Source organism: Gigantopelta aegis, chromosome 1, assembly GCF_016097555.1.
Source record: "Gigantopelta aegis isolate Gae_Host chromosome 1, Gae_host_genome, whole genome shotgun sequence".
NCBI lineage: Eukaryota > Metazoa > Mollusca > Gastropoda > Neomphalida > Peltospiridae > Gigantopelta > Gigantopelta aegis.
Window position 1 is genome coordinate 42,929,344 of NC_054699.1, and position 21,851 is coordinate 42,951,194.

The following is a 21,851-nucleotide window of genomic DNA, read 5'->3' on the forward strand; positions in this document are numbered from 1 at the left end:
CGACGGGGATCGATACCAGACTGACCACACATCAGGCGAACGTTTTACCACTGGGCTACGTGCCACCCGTGTTGAAATGGGGAAATACCCTTTAAAAAATAAACACGAGCTCGTCTAGACAAGAACTCAATCTCCATAACTGTTACTTGTTACTTCAGAAGTACAGTACAAAAATATGAAAAATGCATCTCCAGGATGACCAGCAACACTTTGAAATGATTAATTAATCATCGGCTATTGGATGTCAAACATTTGGCAATTTTGACTTATTGTCACCAGAGGAAACCTGATACATTTTCCAATATCAGCAGCTAGGGATCTTTTATATGCACTTTCTCACAGACAGAAAAGGCCAGATCAGGTCAGACTCATACGGTTTTACGTGCACATTCAAGCTGTTGTAGCACACGCCTGTCATGGGCACAGGTGCCAGCCTCGGCCGGCTCCTCCGTCCAGGACCAGTAGACAGGAAAGCACATACCACAGCCTTTGACCAGTTGTGGCGCACTGGCTGGAATGAGAAAAAACCCAATCAGTTGAATGGATCCACCAAGGTTGATTGATCATGCGATGCAATTAAGCATCTTAAGCGAGCACTCAACCCACGGAGCTAAATCCTGCCCCTAGCTCTGTTGATTAAACAAGTGCTGAAACATTCCTCTCCTGTGACAAGATCATGTCGCAATTAACAAACACGTACATGTCACATAACGCAGGGTTCCAAAAAGGAAGTAAAATATGGCCTGCTGTTATTTTCCTTAAAATAGCAGACCAAAAGAAATACATGCATCTCCGACTAAGAAAACATAATGGCCTGTGTATCAGAGGTGCAAAAATGGAAAATACATACTTCACTAGCCCGCCGGACCAGAACCAACTAAAACTTAGTAGCCCGCCAGAATTTCTAGTAGTCCGCCAGTCTATAGAACAATATATTATCAACACTATCTTCACTTCAAATGATATATATATATATATATATATATATATATTCAGGGATTTACTGGACGCAAAAAACTTGCGTATAGGACGCACTAAAACTTAACTGGACCCGCAAAAATAGAGATACTGCATCCCGTGGGACGCATAAAATATCTGACATTTTCAGTAACCCTGTCCACTATCAAAGATCGATCATTCTGTGTAACACACTATTTCTTTTCTACCTATAAACTGTGTATTCAAATGGGGATTCCCCATATCGAAAACAAAAAGTTTTAATCTCTGGGAACACTGCGTCTTTATCCTTTGCTGTGCTTAATCATGTAAAGTTGGTAATTTCCGGAAAGAGATCGCGGATTTGCGATCATTCAGAACTTCTCATCAACAGGCCAAACACAATCGGAAATTCCCGGGCGAATAAAACAAATTGGTTAAATGTTCTGATTTGCATTAACAAACAAGTAGCACGATTCATAAACAACGCATGGTATTGTGAGTGTCATTTAGCTTGCAGGAAATGGTTCAAATAATTATACAGATCAAAGTGAAATGTTGATTTTGAAAGAATAAACAATGAATACCGACACTGATTTCCCGAAAGGAAAAACAACAACACAGCTTGTTAAATTTACTTTAATGAAACATATATAGTATACACGTGATTTGTTGTCTGCAGCTCTCTGTCATTCGTGTGGTTTTGGGACCCTTTGTTTTCAGGTTGGGACCCCCAGAAAAGAAAGAGGTGAGTCCAAGGGACCCCCATTTCAGAAAAACAAGGTAAATCCCTGTATATTGACAAAACATTATTAAGAACACTTGGTAAGTGATCAACATCATCTGGCAAATGAAATCAGAAAGACAGATAGACCATCGGACTGGTAGTTGCATTTTTTTAACTGTTTTGGCAATCGGGCAAGTACTTTCTGCAACCCTGTATACGCTGGACATAATAAAGTACAAGAAGTTTTATTTTGTTTAACAACACCACTAGAGCACATGGATTAATTAATCATGGGCTATTGGATGTCAAACATTTGGTAATTCTGACTCAGTCATCAGAGGAAACCTGCTACATTTTTCCTAATGTAGCAAGAGATCTTTTATAGTATGCACTTTCCCACAAACAGAAAAGCATACACCAGAGCCTTTGACCAGTTGTGGTGCACTGGTTGGAATGAGAAAAACCCAATCAGTTGAATGGATCCACCGAGGTGGTTCGATCCTGCGACACAAGCACCTCAAGTGATAATAAAGTACAGGTGAGGGGAGGGTTTTGGATAGTGTGTGAAAAGTTAGAATCTCTGAGATATTATATTTTTGAGCATACATGTATATTGTGGAATTAAAGTATAAAAGAACCCATCCTCTGATGACCTTTTTACCCGTCCCAACCAGAAAACCATAACTGGGAAATTGGATATAAACGAAAATTGTAGGGGGTTTCCACTAAGACTATATGAATAAAAAAAATTACCAAATGTTTGACATCCAATAGTTGATGATTAATAAATCAACGTGTTGTTAAACAAACCCATCGTTAACTTTTAACTTTAACATGTATAGTATTCATCAATGTTTTAAAATGTTTGGGGGCTTTTAACTTTAACATGTATAGTATTCATCAATGTTTTAAAATGTTTGGGGGCTTTTAACTTTAACATGTATAGTATTCATCAATGTTTTAAAATGTTTGGGGGCCTTTAAACAAACATTTCTTTTTTTTTTACCAGATCAAAGAAGTGTAAGTTTGTTTTGTTTAACGACACCACTAGAGCACAGTCTTAGAGAGGAAACCCGTTAAATTTTTCAATTAGTAGTAAAGGATGTTTTATATGCACCATTCCACACAGGATAGCACATACCATGGCATTTGATATGTACCAGTCGTGGTGCACTGGCTAGAACGAGAAATAACTCAATGGTCCCACCGATGGGGATCGATCCTAGACCGACCGCGCATGAAGCGAGTGCTTTACCACTAGCTGGGCTACGTTCCAACCTCCCAGATCAACGAGTTCCAGTTACCATATGTCAGACACCTAATACTAACTAGTATTCAACAGTTATTTAAAAAACTAATTTATTGAAAATGTAAAACTAATTTTTTTTTTAAATTACTGGGAGATCTTTAACTGACATTCTTTTCCCTGAACAAGACAAAACAAGACATCACAAAAATTGAAACATGAGTGGCAGCTCAAATATGCGTTTAATAATCTCTCTCAGATCTTATGATCCAGGTTGTATGCGAGCGTTATATAGACTGTAAAAGCGGCGCAATATATACATAAAGCAGTATTTCATTTACCCACTGAAGCGGTGAGCCACCTGACAGGAAAGGAATGCACCGTTTTCTGTGCAACTTATCTGACAAAATAGTTGAGCCATGAAAGAAAGCGGTGCGTGAGGAATGCAGCCTGACAAAGACATACCTGACCGTGTTAGCCGCGGCTAATAAGATAAACACTCTGCTGAGGCCGTGTGACAAGTACATTCCAACCAGCTCACCACAATAGGTACGACGACGACGACTAACACACACATGAAATCATGCCATATTCATGGGTAAACACAGACACATTAAATGGGGACATTGCAAAGGCATGACTGATATACATATATATATGCGCATATATCTTCTTTTTTTTTTTTTTTACAAGGGTACAAAACTGTACTCTACAATTTTAGAGGTACAGTGAAACTTCTTTAAACAGGACACTCACAGGATCAATACATGAGTGATATAAACATCTTGTTTTTTCTTTTCTTTTTTATATAAGGGTACAAAAATATACTCTACAGAATTAGAGGCACATGTACATTGAACCCTTTCTAAACAGGACACTCATGGGACCATTTCATTTCATCAAACCCTTTCTAAACAGGACACCCATGGGACCATTTCATTTCATTAAAACCTTTCTAAACAGGACAGCCGTGGGACCATTTCATTTCATTAAAACCTTACTAAACAGGACAGCCGTGGCATCATTTCATTTCATTAAAACCTTACTAAACAGGACAGCGTGGGACCATTTCATTTCATTAAAACCTTTCTAAACAGGACAGCCGTGGGACCATTTCATTTCATTGAAACCTTACTAAACAGGACAGCCGTGGGACCATTTCATTTCATTGAAACCTTTCTAAACAGGACAGCCGTGGGACCATTTCATTTCATTGAAACCTTTCTAAACAGGACAGCCGTGGGACCATTTCATTTCATTGAAACCTTTCTAAACAGGACAGCCGTGGGACCATTTCATTTCATTGAAACCTTTCTAACAGGACAGCCGTGGGACCATTTCATTTCATTGAAACCTTACTAAACAGGACAGCCGTGGGACCATTTCATTTCATTGAAACCTTTCTAAACAGGACACCCATGGGACCATTTCATTTCATTTCATTAAAACCTTTCTAAACAGGACAGTCATGGGACCATTTCATTTCATTAAAACCTTTCTAAACAGGACAGCCGTGGGACCATTTCATTTCATTAAAACCTTTCTAAACAGGACACCCATGGGACCATTTCATTTCATTTCATTAAAACCTTTCTAAACAGGACACCCATGGGACCATTTCATTTCATTAAAATCTTACTAAACAGAACAGTCCCGGGACCATTTCATTTCATTAAAACCTTTCTAAACAGGACAGTCATGGGATCATTTCATTTCATTAACACCTTTCTAAACAAGACGGTCATGGGACAATTTCATTTCATTGACACCTTTCTAAACAGGACAGCCGTGGGACCATTTCATTTCACTGACACCTTTCTAAACAGGACAGCCATGGGACCATTTCATTTCATTAAAACCTTACTAAACAGGACAGCGTGGGACCATTTCATGTCATTAAAACCTTTCTAAACAGGACAGCCGTGGGACCATTTCATTTCATTGAAACCTTACTAAACAGGACAGCCGTGGGACCATTTCATTTCATTAAAACCTTTCTAAACAGGACAGTCATGGGACCATTTCATTTCACTGACACCTTTCTAAACAGGACAGCCATGGGACCATTTCATTTCATTAAAACCTTTCTAAACAGGACAGTCATGGGACCATTTCATTTCATTAAAACCTTTCTAAACAGGACAGTCCTGGGACCATTTCATTTCATTAAAACCTTTCTAAACAGGACAGTCCTGGGACCATTTCATTTCATTAAACAGGACAGTCGTGGGACCATTTCATTTCATTAAAATCTTTCTAAACAGGACACCCACGAAACCATTTCATTTCAGCTTATTTCCGTGCTTATATCAAATTAAGGTTCAAGCATGCTGTCCAGGGCAAAAACCTCAGCTATCTGGGCTGTCTGTCCAGAACAGAGGGTTAGCGGTTTGGTAATTGTTACTGAGAGAGATGTTGGTATAGTGGCCTTTAATGAGTCATTAAACTCGCTCTGGGTGGGAGCCGGTACTGGGGTGCGAACCCTGTACCTACCAAACTTATGTCCAATGGCTATAACCATGTATGACACCACTGACCAAGTAAAAAGACTGATTTTTAAGATTTTCATGGGTTAATTTCACTGTTCGAAAGAGGAAGTAAAATATGGCCTGCTGGTTTTGGGTTTTTTAAAAATAGCAGCCCAAAACAAATATTCACCTCGTTCTGTTTTATGTGAAGAGAAAATATGGCCTAAGCTGCAAATAAGACAGAACGGGGTGAGCGGAGGGCTTAATTTTGGGACTGTGTGTGGAAAATTAGGACCTTTAAGGTGTATTTTGGAGCATTATAAAATTAAAATATAACAGAATCATGAACTTAGACCCAGCTAAATAGAAGATGAGATGATCGTAAATACATCAATCTCTCGAAAAATGACCTGCGAATTTTGGGTAATTTTAACAGGTGAATTTTTATTTCACCTGCTTGGTCCAGAAACTTGACTTCTCTTTGCTTTTTGCAGGCCGCTATTTCTAGCCCTGTTCGTGTATTTCAGAACCGATACTATGGACTGAGAGAGGCGGAGTAAAAGGACAGTGATGGAATACATACCTGTTTGAATGGGCATGAGTGATATTTCAGTACGCATGTGATATGTCTTAAAGGGACATACCCTAGTTTTTAAACACTAAGGCATATTTCTCACTATTAGAGCCATTTATGATGACTAAAATCAAACAGTACTTATATTTTATTGTTTATATTAACCATTTCCGTACAACCGAAGTGTTTCTGATCATCCTGGTGTTTCTAATACCACAAAATGATTTTTTTTTTTTTTTTTTAAAACACACTTGTGTCTCAGAAGTAACGGTTATGCAGTCACATTTTAGTCTATTTTTAAGGGTATTTCAACGTCACAGACTTGTTTCACAGGTTTGTAAATTAACCCAACTTAGTGTCCATTTTTACGGGTTGAAACTAGGGTCTAGGTGAAAAATATGCCTTAGTGTTTAAAAACTAGGGCCTGTTCCTTTAAAGGGAATACATATGTCTTCTAGATACAGAATTAGACATATTTCTGAACCGATTCCACTGGCCGTGTATGTGTATGCTTGTATATGTGTGTATAATGGTTGTGGTAGGGAATAAATATGTTTTCTAGATACAGAATTAGACATATTTCTGAACCGATTCCACTGGCCGTGTATGGGCATGCTTGTATATGTGTGTATAATGGTTGTGGTAGATATTCCTTTTCAGGACTCAACCTACCCACTGCCAAATTAGCCAATTGCTAATTTTTATAAAAAGAGGCTATGACATTTAGCATTTGAATACCAAAATAGTTTTTTAAATTAGCCACATTCTAATAATTTTCAAGGAAATACTCTACCGGTACACATCTGGAAACTGACAAAAGCTAAATATTCCTAATATAAGCCCTGCTTCTTCTAATGACATGAACAATATTTCTCTATACAACACAAGAACAATATTCTTAATATATCAATTACATGACACAAGCAATACATACTTACATGACATTAACAATATTTTTAATACACATTAACAGTATTTTTTATATATGACATTAACAAACTTTTTTATATATATGATTAACAGTATTTGTTATATACACAGATTAATTAACAATTGGTTTATACCTATAATTTACATGCCATAACCAATATTTTTTATACATGGCATAAAAGAAAAAAAATTAATACATGTAATGCAAGGTTTCTGCCAGAGTAAAATGGGTACGTCACCATACTCAAATTTGTTAGCAGATTTTATTTTTTTAAGTTAACTTTTTGAAAAAATTAATTACTCTTTATCATCACTGTATGATTTTCTTAACCCTAAACTTAACCCTCTTTCTTTATGGAGGAGGCCCCCATACCACTTGTTGACTGTGGTTGCATTCAATTCCATAGCGCCATACCCAAATATTTCTTTCTGGCAGAAACACTGGACTACCTATTGGACGTCAAACATTTGGTAATTTTGATATAGACTTCGAGAGGAAACTCCTTACATTTTTACATAATAGCAAGGGATCTTTTATATGCACCATACAGGGCTAGAAATGAAAAAAAAAATCTACATGCACCAGGTGCATGATGAAAAAAAAGTTACATGCACCATTAAAATTCTGCATGCACCAAAAATAAGGCAACTTCGGGGGTTTTTTTTATACGAAGCTATTCGGAATTATTCGGCAATAGTATTGCCAATACCTATATTTATTTATTAACAGTACCGGAACGTTATACAACTGCGTTTATTACTGATTCTTGATCAAATTTATAAATTTCACCCAACGTAAACGCCTTACAGAAATCTATAATAGGCCTATTACAAAAACGTACGAATATTTGTGTTTTGTATTAAGCAAGTTATCAACTTTTTCAACTCGATAAGATCTGTTGGCATAATATAAATTAGCCTACGGAATTCGACGAGAAGTTGCGATTGAAATAATCACTGGCTGACTTCGAGTAACGCACCTGCACGTTCGCAATCATCTGATCAAGTGCCCATATCTGAGGTCAAAAATGTTCAAGGCAGTTATGGTACTTTGTATTGATCACAGATCCGGCGGAGTTCAATTTGTCAGTGACGACAACAACTGTGTTATGCATGTGGATACCCCAAAGTTGGTCTCGACCACCTTCCCTAATACCATTCATGGATATAACTGAGATATTGCCGGCAATTTTAGCAAATATATTTCACAGAAATGACCGAAAGGGTGCCATTGTTGTAAGTAGGATTATGGGATACAAAATGGATGCACCCATAAGATAAAAGTTATCGTTTTCATGTGGCGAACAGATTACGAAATGCATATGCAAAATTCAACAACTTGAGTCTGAATCTGGTAGACAACAGGATACTAATATACGCAATACACAGTACTTGAAAAATATTAGCATGCACCGCGTGCACCCAGTTTTAAAAGTTACATGCACACGCAAATATCAGCATGCACTGGTGCATGTACTAACACTGCATTTCGAACCCTGCAATACCCATGAAAAATTTTCATGTAATATACATGTATACTGAACAAAATAAGAAACTTCCGCTAACTTTGCTTGAACATAACTTGATGAAAACAAACAGGGGGAATAATTGTTATATATGCGTTTAAAGAGTGTTCCATGATGCATCATTTGGTGCAAAAATCATGGCCATAGGTTAACAGAAACTGGGAGAAATTTTTACCAAGTGTGGTAGGGGTTAAAAAAATTAAAAATAAAACTTAATAACGGGTATGACCACCTCTTGAATTGACCACTGCAGTGCATCGCAGGCGCATAGAATTGACTAAAGTGTTGATTTCTGCCTGTGGAATATTGTTCCATTCCTGAATGAGCACTTGACGAAGTTCGTTGACGTTAGCGGGTGGGTTGGGACGACGACTCAATCGTCTGTCCAGACTATCCCAGACATGCTTGATGGGGTTGAGATCAGGACTTTTAGCGGGCCAGTCATCAATGAAATCAATGTTATTTGTCCTAAGAAAATTTACAGTGTCTCTAGCTGTATGAGAGGTGGCATTATCATGCTGAAAAATCAAGATGTTGGCGTTGTTATGGAACAGAGGAATGACGTGATGAGCGAGAATATCATCGCGGTAACGTTGAGCATTTAAATTGCCATCAATGACGACTAGTGGTGAACGATAACCATGGGCAATGGCTGCCCAGACCATGACACAACCCCCACCCCCGAAATGATCTCGTTCAAGAACACAACAGTCAGCATAGCGTTCATTTCTCCTACGGTAGACGCGCACCATGCCATCACCACGTTGTAAAGAAAATCTGGATTCATCCGAAAAAAGAACAGTATTCCAGCGTCGCCGTATCCAACGAGTGTGTACACGTGCCCAATTAAGATGATTTAGACGATGATGTTGCATTAAAACGCATCCGACGTAAGGACGTTGTGCATGTAAACCGTTCTCCCGCAGACGATTACGAAGTTTGCCCACTGATTCGGTTATTATGAAGCCCAGGTGTTAGCAGCAGTAGCAGTGGCAGTTTGGAATCGATTGCGCAAATGCGTGTTCATGATATAGCGGTCTTGACCATGCGTTGAAACATGCGGACGTCCATGACGTGGCAAGTCGTTGGTGCTTCTTGTCGTTCGAAATCTTACACGAAGATTTCGTATCGCTCGACTAGAACTCCCAACATGCCTTGCAACGTCTTCTGTCGACATGCCAGCATCAAGCATGCCAATCGCCCGTTCGCGTAAATTATTGGGTATTCTTGGCATACTAAAAATGCTACAAAAGTACAATGTAAAAAACTTTAATTTTTTTACAAATTTTGAAGCGTTTTCGTTCACTTGACAACAATGTCAGTAAGACAAGTAAAACAAATTGACCAAATACTACACGGGACATGTCGAACAATGCATGCACGTGCAAATTGAATTTCACGTTGTCGACGATTAACAGTGCAAAAATAATCGATAAAATTCATGAATCCTGATAATACAGCTCAAGGCTAATACTACCTATATAATTTAATTACACAATGAATTCTTTAACACAACAAATACTATATGTACAAATCGGAAGTTTCTTTTTTTGTTCAGTATATATTCACCGAAAATTCAGGCAACTTCGTCTCAGAAACACCAAGTTCCGTTAAATGTCAGTTTAGCTCTGCTCACTGACCTTTAATGAATGCAAACTAAGGTCCCTTAATTTTAGTGAAAAAAATAGCCCATATACATGTACAAGAATAAGTACAAGAACAGTGATGTTACCGGTAATGAATAAAAACGTATCAGTGAGTCAGTAAAGAGATTTTTTAGCTGATTTTATATTTGATAATACTGGGAGTTGTGGACTTTATAAAATTAAAGTGTTGTAAATTAAGCCTGTAATTAGAGTCGACGTTAATTGGTAAGTGTGCACCGAATGGTTATGAACTGGATCAGGAAGTGTTTGTTTTACCTGTAACTACATCAAGTCAACAAAATCAATGTTTATAAATGGATATGTTGTCAAATTACGGTATGTCGATATGTTCAGTTTTGCGAACCACCAGCAAGAATTATATGTGGAATAAATATATATAATTGCATTACAACTATAAATAGTGGCTCATAGGTTACAGAAAGAAGATCGCCAAAATAATTTTTTTTTACAACTAACGCTATTATTTTTTAATGTTTAAAGTCACCCAAACAGGACTTTTGTCATATTTGGTGACTGGCTGTTTCTGGCCCTGATGCTTACATTCATTTATAAGAAGTTTGTTTTGTTTAACAACACAACTAGAGCACACTGATAAATTAATCATCAGCTACTGGATGTCAAACATTTGGTAATTCTGTAGTCATTAGGGATAACAGGCTACATTATTTCTAATGCAGCAAGGGATCTTTTATGTGGAGACAGGAAAGCACATACCACGGCCTTTGTTCAGTTGTGGCACACTGGTTGGAACACGAAAAACCCCAATCAGTTGAATGGATCCACCGAGGTGGTTCGATCCTACGACACAAGCAACACAAGTGAGCACTCGACCAACTGAACTAAATCCCACCCCCAGATTCATTTATAAGTGCATATGGAGACATACGTTGTACATAGCTTAATGCTTGGCACGTACATATATTTTAAAGGTACAGTCTCTCACCAGTTGACCTACATGTACTAAAATGAGAGGTATTCAGATTACGTGACTTGTAAGTTGTAACGTACATTGTGTTTACATTCCTCTTCAGCTGACACTTTCTTCTATAAGCTGTTTAGTAAACATTATAAAGCAGCATACATGTAATTGCTAAAAACTGAACACCGGTTAATTTTTCTAATTCACGCCATAAATTATGGCCATGTAATCATAATTCATTTACATATTGAAAATTTATATCATACATATTCATGAGGACTAGTGCGACTACATGTATGGTTAATGACAGACAATTCCTGCAGCATTGGTTTGGCTTCATATACACAATCAGGGCTTGCTCTGTCACTCACAAATTTCGCCAAGTGTTAATTTAAAAAACACGATAACATGTTTTATTTACTTCATACAGGAAGGAAGGAAAAGTTTTATTTAATGACGCACTCAACACATTTTATTTATGGTTATATGGCATTGGACATATGGTTAAGGACCACACAGATATTGAGAGAGGAAACCTGCTGTCATCACTTCATGGGCTACTCTTTTCAATTAGCAGCAAGGAATCTTTTATATATGCACCATCCCACAGACAGGATAACACATACCACGGCCTTTGATATACTAAGCGTGGTACACTGGCTGGAGTGAGAAATAGCCCAATGGGCCCACCAACATGGATCGATCCCAGACCAACCGTGCAAGTGAACGCTTTACCACTGGGTTATGTTCCGCCCCTACTTCATACAGAACCAAACTGATGGTGTGAAAATTGTCTGACATCGACAGTAGTAAAAACAGAGCCAATATGTAAGTTGGTTGATTTGTTGATATTTTTAACCAATATTTTGTTGACCAATAATTAAGATATATATGTACATATTGTCCATGTGACCCCATGGAGATCACCACACGTCAAGAAAGTCGAGAACGGTCGTCTAACTTTCATATCTGTGATGTGATTGAATAGCAGTATATATAGACTACAGGGCTTCTAGATAATGGTAACCCACTCCCATGGCTAGTGATATTCAATGTTGGGCTAGTAAATACTATTGCCATGCTCGACGGCTACTGATTGTTTGGGTTTTTTGGTCAAATGTTGCAGTTGTCTATTTTGTAAATATGAATATCCTTTCCCTACCACAACCACCAATGTCAGTGTTTTTAAGCTCCATCTCCGTTTAGGTGACATATCTGATTATTACTATTACATGTAGTTAGTAAAACAAATTATTAACTTAAAGTAAAGTAGGCTAGTTAATTTTTAATCATAGCTAGTAAGATTTTTAAATCACTGATGCCATGGCTAGTGGATTTTATAAAAATTCTAGAAGCCAAGAACTAGGGATTTTATTGTAATATTGAGAATTCTAAACTACATAAAATTAAATGTGTCATAAACCATAGGTTACCAGGCCTGTATTCTGTAGTAATTGACCTGCAGATAGATACATATGTAGGTTACCAGACCCTATCAGTGATATATCTGAGTTTTTGCCATGGCAGAGTTCCATGTCTGATGGGATTTGGAAAGTTAACACAAGTAAATCATACTTGGAATATTTTTTCAGGCCACTGAATGATGCAGTACACCACTGTTGAATTAATTTATTGGAACAAACATAATTAAAAATAAATTTTGCGCATTTTTAGTATGGAAATTTGGAATTTTAAGCGCCACTTTTTCGTGAAAGTGCCTATATGTTCAACCACATGCACAGAATGCCTGGAAAAATCCCTGCCTATGTTTCTTACAATGCCTGTGAACTAGCCTTTTGACATGACTTGAACTTAACAGCACCAACAGCAATTGCTGTAAGTCTACTGTGGGTTGAAAAAGTTTTTTGTTTTGTTTAACAACACCACTAGAGCACATTGATTTATTAATCATCGGCTATTGGATGTCAAACATATGGTAATTTTTACATATAACCTCAAAAAGGAAACCTGCTACATATTTCCATTATAGTATCAAAGGATCTTTTATATATATGCACCATCATCCGGGTGACCATCCCACAGACAGAATACTAAATACAAGTCTTTGATATACCAGTCATGATGCACTGGCTGCAAGGAGAAATAGCCCAATGGGCCCACCAACAGGGATCGATCCCATACCAACTGCACATCAGGCAAGCAGTTTAAATTACCTCTGGGGCCACGTCAAAGACGTCTCCTCCCCCCCCCCCCCCACAATGGGTTGAAACCCTCCTTGCTCCAAACAAAAAACTATATTTTCTGGACTGACCCCTACTAAAAAACTTATCTCTCTAATCTCTCTACAATCTATAACACCCCCCCCCCCCCACCCCACCCCACCCACCCACACACACACACACACACACACACATAATTTCACATGGGTTCCTTGCAAGTCCTGATTTGTGCTGGAGTTTAACTTTTAGCCGAGAAATCATGAACATAAAAAAATCTGAGATTTATTGTATTAATATATATTCTATTAGAATGCAACATTGCTAAATAATTGTACTGGCATAGCTTCACAGATTGATTCATTGAAGATTCTGTGTCATATCATTACATCAGACGACTGGCCCGGTTAGTAAAGTTAAACTGTAGCCGCAAAAGTTGTTAAATGTATCGATGTCGAACCTATTTAAAGTTGGTGACATAAGCACACCTTTTTACAAAATAAACATATTTGCACCAATCAACAAAAAGAGGAATTACCGGTAAAATCATCTTGTATTGTTATCGTTTCGTTGGTTCGTCATTTTTCATTTCCCAGGCATAACAAATATGGCCGCCACAAAAAATGATTGGAATTTCCCCAAGGTGACGTCAATGAGGTGAATCCTAACAGCTGTCGGAAACACTCGAACGACTTTCGTCTATATTCGCGTATTGTTCGACAGTACGCTCTCAGGATTGTAATAATAACTCGATAAATAATACGTGGTGTAACTTATGGCTCTATAGCTCAGTTGGTTAGAGCGTCTGCCTAGTAAGCAGAAGGTCGAGGGTTCGAATCCCTCTGGAGCCTGTGTTTTTAATTATTTTTCACGATATAAATCAAGGAATGGATTGTGTATGTACCAAATGATTGTGTTTTATAAAACTAACTTCAAAGGTCGGTCATCTGCATATGTTTCACCAATACTATGCTCAAGTATTAGTCTACTGCAGAAAGAGTTCCAAAAAAATTTGACGGGCATTTTGGGGTCGATTTTGTAAGCTGAATCCAAATAATATGGTGGATGACATTCTTTTTCTTTTTCTTTTTTAATCCATGTGAGCAAAAAATAAAATGGCCGCCAAAATAGGATTTTACATATAAAATAGCCGGGTAAAGTGCTTAATGATATATCATAGTGCCAAACCTTTTGTTTCAAAATTTGTTTTATTACAAGTAGACCATGCATCAAATAACCACTAGTCCAGGCCCAGTTGTCAACATATAATCTCCCGGGGGAATTTAATAAAGAAAGCAGGCAACATACACCATTTTGAAACTTAGGCCTTGGAGATTAAAAAAAATGTTTGGTGTAATTTTTTCCTGACACACCGGCCTCGGTGGCGTCGTGGTAGGCCATCGGTCTACAGGCTGGTAGGTACTGGGTTCGGATCCCAGTCGAGGCATGGAATTTTTAATCCAGATACCGACTCCAAACTCTGAGTGAGTGCTCCGCAAGGCTCAATGGGTAGGTGTAAACCACTTGCACCGACCAGTGATCCATAACTGGTTCAACAAAGTCCATGGTTTGTGCTATTTGGGAAGCACAAATAAAAGATCCCTTGCTGCCTGTCGTAAAAGAGTAGCCTATGTGGCGACAGCGGGTTTCCTCTCAAAATCTGTGTGGTCCTTAACCATATGTCTGACGCCATATAACCGTAAATAAAATGTGTTGAGTGCGTCGTTAAATAAAACATTTCTTTCTTTCTTTCTCCCGTGGGAATTTAATGAAGAAAGCAGGCAACATACACCATTTTGAAGCTTAGGCCTTTGAGAATTAAAAAAATGTTTGGTGCCATTTTTTTCCTGACAGCTTAAAGGTTATATGCCAAGGTCAAATGTCGAGAATGGTTAAATAGGCCTACAGCTTCAGAAGTTTGATAATGGAATCATTCAAAGAAAAACGTGTACATATTGAGTGAAATTAATAATACATAACATATTTACATAATTATATTCATTTTTTTCATGACAACTTCAAGGTCACATGTCAGGGTCAAAGGTCAACAGTTGTTAAATACAGCTTCATAGGTTTGATAAAAGAAATTAATCCCCCAAAAACATACATGTACATATTGACTAAACTGTAGTTCATTAAAATAGATAAAATTTTAGGGATCGCAGTTGGAGGTCTTTTTTTTTTTTTTTTAAAGGTGGGGGGAATCCGTAATCATGGAGCTTATAAGCTTATGCATGTTAAATTATTATTAAAATGTGAACAGACGGGGGAAAGCGCCTAATTTACTGAAGCAAAGTATCAAACCTTTGTTTTTTAACTTGTTTTTATAGTAGTAGGGTATATGTAGAAATTAATTAATCATCGTGGGTAATTTTTAGAAATTTGTCATGTATGTTTAACAGTCGTAGGGGTTGATAACATTTACCGCATGAATTGATATTTCTGTTGTATGATATGCCGTGTTATAAGCATAAGCGTACGAGACAGGAGAGCAGGGGTGTGGCAACTGCCTCCCTAGTGCTGGGGGAAAACCTCAAATTCGGGCAAAAATTATAGAGATATTCGGGGGGAAAATGTGCTAACCTGATACCTTTTTATTGTGTATTTCCATCTTTCTATACTCAAAATTAGTTGCTAATATGCTAATATGAATAAATGTTGTTATCCAGATTCGGGCATTTAATTTTTGGCAATAAACAAAATAAAGTATGCAAGTGGGTTAATTTGTGATACAGTTTGGGTCATGTGAAAACGGGGGATGAAGGGTCAGTAAGCATAATGATTTTTCTTGTTATTTCGTGACCACGAACTCACGCTGAGTTTATTTGAGGTTTTTTTGTGAAATAAAGTTTTGTGTGGTTATCTACCTAAGCAAAATATTATCTACAAATAACAAGGGGATTTTCTTACCCCTGTGCTAAACTTTTGAAAAATTACCATATTTAGATTTGGGTCATTTTATTTCGAAAATTCCTTCATCCTGAAAATCTAAGTGAAAATATTTATAGGCACCCCTATCCCCACAGGTCCATATTCAAGTATATTTAGGTCCAAATTACTGTTTGCAGTTCATTAATCAACAGTACTGATCTAAGCATGGCATTGATTTTTGTGGGTGTTAGAGGTTGACATCATGGTCTGTTTAAAGTCATGTGAATCGGTGCACTAGGTTCCAAGCCCGTCAGTGTGTACATTTTTTGTTTTTATTACAAAATGATATTAATCCTGTCTCACTGCAGGGCCGTACCCTCCAGGTTGGGGGGGGGGGGGGAGACAGGGGGCAATTGCCCCACTGAGAATCTCACTTTGTTTTTCTTTCTTTTCTTTTTTACTCCAGAAAATAGCATATACATCTCAGGGTTTAATTTGTTTATAAAAAGTAGTGCCCCACCCCCACCCCCACCCCCCTAGGAATTTGATCAGGGTACGGCCCTGCATTGGGCCAAGTGGCCCGAAGGTACATAAGGATGTAATAACCAACTAAACTCATCTAGTGAAAATAAGTTTAAAGGGACATTCCTGAGTTTGCTGCATTGTAAGATGTTTCCGACTAATAAAATATTTCTACGATTAAACTTTCATATTAAATATATTTTCTTGTTTAGAATATCAATGTCTGTATATTCAATGTGTTTCTGGTCGTCTTAATATTTGTAAGAAGCCCAAACTGGAGTCTGTCTTCAAATAATTTCGTACGTACGAAAAAAACATATTTTAGGAAATAAAATGAAATTTAACCTAGTACAAATATTAGAACGATCAGAAACACGCTTAATATACAGCCACTAATATGTTATATAGAAAAATATATTTGATATGTAATTACAATCGTGAAAAAGTCTCTGTTAGTCGATAACATCTTTAAAATTGCAGAAAACTCGGGAATGTCCCTTTAATTACAACCTGGTGAACTGTATAGTATGTTATAAAACATCCACTCATTACTTCAGTTATCACGCGATGCTTCCCATGAACTTTTGATGTTGTTGGAGATTTTGTTTTTCATAATCTCCCCTTCAACAATTTGTACAATTTTGTTTTCTGTCAGCTTGATAATTGAACTATCGTTTCACCACTGGTGACACTACAGACGCACATGTTTGGTTGACTTCCTTCATAGACGCACGGGCCCCCATTTTTGTAAGGGGGTGGGGGGCTGGATTTTGTCCGAATTAAACGAAAATTCACGAATCTGGATTACAACATTTATTCATATTAGCATTACTACCAAACAGCTATATAGGATTGCAAACGAATCACTGCGCAATTTTATGTGGATTACAACTAAATTTGAGGGTAGAATGATGGAAATACATGGTAAATAGGTCTCAGGTTAGCACATATTGCTCGAATATCGGTATCATTTCCATCCGAATTTGAGGTTTTGCTCCTGCCCACCCGTACCCTCTGTCGTGTACGCTATTACTTCCTCTGCTTCCTTCTGTTTAGACTCTAGCCTATGCCGTCACATTCTTCGCCATCTTGGTTTTTGCCTGCGTTTCTGGGCCCAATTTCACAAAACATCGTAAGCTAAGTTTTACACGTAAACGTAAATCTACGACTAAACCACAATTCTTATTACTATTATAGTACAACAAATATAGTTAGAAATACACATGGGCGTACGACCCAAATTCGGGCAAAACAGTGGGAAAACAGGGAGGGAAATTCGGGCAGTTTTTATCTGGGTAAAATTTCGGGCAAATCAACCCATCCAGCCCCACTAAATCAAAGAGTCCCCATACGCCCATGGAAATACACATATTTCATTTTCTTTTGTTCTTAAAATGCTCCAGCTTCCGTAATGATGTAATTTTCTTCTTGAAATAGATGCCAAACACTTGTAAACGTATGTCCGGTATAACTGCTAGTTGCAGACGTAAACTTACGATGTTTTGTGAAATTGGCCCCAGATCCACAGTGGATCTGTGTGTGTAAATAGAGAATAATACATGAGTGGCCGTTAAATACCATTTATCTCACGAGTGGTTTTAAAAGGTGTCTAACGAACGAAAGCGAGTTTGATAACATTTTCAAACAACGAGCTGTGAGATAAATGATATCTAACGGACACGAATGTATTATTCTATTTCTTACATATCCTCTAAAACCAGGTTTTAAGCAAATCTTAACATCGTTTTCGACTAAAACATATTTACAATCCTTAGCTGACTTACGCGTCATGGACACATAGTTGTCATGTTAACTATACATCACAGTCTAATCGATTTCCATCACCTAGGAGCAGCCAGTCGTATGTCTTGAAATTGTTAACACACGTATGTGGTATGTGATATCATAAATAATGCATGGCGTTCTCACCAACGGGTGTGTAAGAAACAAAAATCTAGGCTTGGTATGATCATAATTAATGAGATAAATGGAGAAACCGCAATTATGTTCCTTTATTATCAGGAATTGCTTTCTTCGTAGTATTACTAATATATTACCGGTCCGGGGTAGTGTATACAGATCCCCCAAAAAACCCCAGACAAGTACATTTTCGTCTTGGAGTGGGCGACACACACACACACACACACACTCACACACGGTTCCTAGGGACCAGGGACCCGTTCCAAGAAGTGATCTTAGCCCTAAGATCTCCTTAAGTGCATAGCTACCTTATGTACTTAAGGTGATCGTAGCACTAAGATCACCTTAGTGTATAAGGTAGCCATACACTTGTGGAACGGAGCCCTGGTGAATGGAACCTGAATTATAGCTCACTGGGGTCATACACTCGGAGGCACACGTCAAATACAGGATTGTTGTTGTATTATATTAGAGCGGGAATCCGTTTGGTATATACAGTTTTGATATACAGTTTTCTCTGACCGTAATGACAGCGTCATAACTGTCCACATGTCCGTCTTGCTCTCTTACGGTCAGAGTACTCAGGCTACCATATAGGCTGCTCCTACCAATTTTATATGCATTTATGATTTCTCACAGACTACACATATATTTGATGTATCAGCCATTGGCTGGAATGGGAAAAACCTGACCGACAAACCCCACGACCCATCATAACACAGGCCAGTACCCTGCCAATGAGCTACCCTGTAATACTGTATAGCCCATCAATTCAGGGTACATTTTGTTCACTATCGCTTCGCAATTCGTTACGCAAATTTCAGAGATCACTGTACAATCATAAAACGTTACATAGTGGTTGTTTATCAAATTTCAGTGGCGTAGGAAGTTGCCAAAAGGAAGGGGGCACACACAGGGGCGTGGCGTGATCTGGACCTGGAAGGGGGGGGGGGGGGTTCGAATATGAACCAAGTGGACCTTTTTTTATTTTGTTTTTGCACCACTAGAAACTTCATATGTATAAACCTGTATGTTTTAGTTCTGAAAGCGGACCATTTGCTTCAGCGGGGGGTGGGGGGTGTCATCCGACCCCCCCCCCCCCCCCCCGAACCCCACTAGCCTACGCCCCTGACACTAACACACACACACACACATATGGATCAAGAACAGTCCCCCTACCCCCAGCTTCTTACGCCAGTGAATTTTTCTTAAATGCTCACTACTGCTTTTTCTTCTTTTAACTTACTTGCCTGCTTATATCCAATTGAGGTTCAAGCACGCTGTCCTAGGCACACACCTCCGCTATCTAGGCTCTGTCCAGGACAGCGGGTTAGTTGTTATTTTGTTAGTGGTTAGTAAGAGAGAAGAGGGTGTAATGGTCTTACACCTACCCATTGAGCCCTTAAGAACTCGCTCTGGGTTGGAGCCAGTACAGCGCTGCGAACCCTGTACCTACTAGCATGTAGTCCGATAGCTTAACCACTGTGCAACCGAGGCAGGTCACTACTGCTAAGCATGGACCCTAAGTTCAAGTGCCATAACCCTGTTAAACATGGATTAATACTATTGCTACAGAGTTATGGCCCTTGAATAAATTACCGGTATCGTCACCTGGCCACAGCAGTCACAATGGAAGGAAGGAAGGAAATGCTCAACACATTTTATTTACGGTTATATGGCGTCGGACATATGATTACAGTCCACCCAGTTTTTTTAGAGAATATTGAAGAAACCCACTGTCGCCACTTAATGGGCTACTCTTTCCGATTAGCAGCAAGGGATCTTTTATATGCACCATCCCATACAGGATAGTACATACCACGGTCTTTGTTACACCAGTTGTGGAGCACTGGCTGGAACGAGAAATAGCTCAATGGGCCCACCGACGGGGATCATTCCTAGATCCTAGATCGATCGCGCTGTACCACTGAGCTACGTTCCGCCCTCACAATGGAAGTCTTGATACCGCTATAACTATGCACATTCAAAGTCAAATTTGATACTTCTATAACTATGCCAAATATGGGTAAATTACAATGAAAGTTAACTTGATACCGCTACAACTATGCCAGATATGGGTAAATTATTACAATAAAAGTCAACTTGATACTGCTATAACTATGTCAAATATGGGTAAATTACAATAAAAGTCAAACGGACTTCTGCCAGATTTCACATGAAAATGCCCAACAGCTGTATAGGGTTCAAAATGAACGGCTACTCATTTTCACATGGATTACAACTAACATTTTTTTCAAGACTGCATTGTTTGCCAGAATGTTTCCATCATTTGTTTTTATATCTTGCTATTAGTAGGATATCATTTTGCTTTATCCAATCTTGCTGTTAGTAGGATATCATTTTGCTTTATCCAATCTTGCTATTAGTAGGATATCAGTTTGCTTTATCCAATCTTGCTATTAGTAGGATATCATTTTGCTTTATCCAATCTTGCTATTAGTAGGATATCATTTTGCTTTATCCAATCTTGCTATTAGTAGGATATCAGTTTGCTTTATCCAATCATGCCATTAGTAGGATATCAGTTTGCTTTATCCAATCTTGCCATTAGTAGGATATCAGTTTGCTTTATCCAATCTTGCCATTAGTAGGATATCATTTTGCTTTATCCAATCTTGCCATTAGTAGGATATCAGTTTGCTTTATCCAATCTTGCCATTAGTAGGATATCAGTTTGCTTTATCCAATCTTGCCATTAGTAGGATATCAGTTTGCTTTATCCAATCTTGCCATTAGTAGGATATCAGTTTGCTTTATCCAATCATGCCATTAGTAGGATATCAGTTTGCTTTATCCAATCTTGCCATTAGTAGGATATCGTTTTGCTTTATACAATCTTGCCATTAGTAGGATATCATTTTGCTTTATCCAATCTTGCTATTAGTAGGATATCATTTTGCTTTATCCAATCTTGCTATTAGTAGGATATCAGTTTGCTTTATCCAATCATCACATGTCAAGACAAATCGTGGTTAAAGAATAAAATTGATCAACGGTGTGCTAAGGAGTCATTAAACAATTATTTCTTTTATTTTCCAACAAGACACAACATAAACAAAACAACAAAAATTGATTTCATTTTTTTAATTTCATTTTATCTCATCAAATGCCATGGATGAAAACAGTAACACATGTTTAAAAAAACATAAGGAAACCACAAATCAAAATTTATGATTAGCAACAACATATAATGGCACAGATAATAAATTCAACAAATTCATGATAAAAAAAAATCTCAGTAAACTGTGTTGCATCATGCGCATAAAATTAAGGGGCCGTTGAACAATTACATAACACTGTCAGGAGGAAGGGGCATCACCGGATGCGTTACCAAACGTTACATTATA

General features: G+C 37.9%; 1 protein-coding gene and 1 non-coding gene across 2 annotated transcripts in view; one reads left to right on the plus strand and one right to left on the minus strand.

Moving 5' to 3' along the window:
- Nucleotides 1-13,808, minus strand: part of LOC121375256 (angiomotin-like) — a 42,517-nt gene extending 28,709 nt beyond the window's left edge. Inside the window, exon 1 of the mRNA XM_041502623.1 lies at nucleotides 13,709-13,808. The gene's annotated coding sequence lies outside the window, so the exon portion shown is untranslated. The remainder of the gene's footprint in view (nucleotides 1-13,708) is intronic.
- Nucleotides 13,809-13,947: 139 nt separating this feature from the next.
- Trnat-agu lies at nucleotides 13,948-14,021 on the plus strand. The gene has a single exon. It is a non-coding gene; the product is annotated as a tRNA-Thr (tRNA).
- Nucleotides 14,022-21,851: the final 7,830 nt, after the last annotated feature.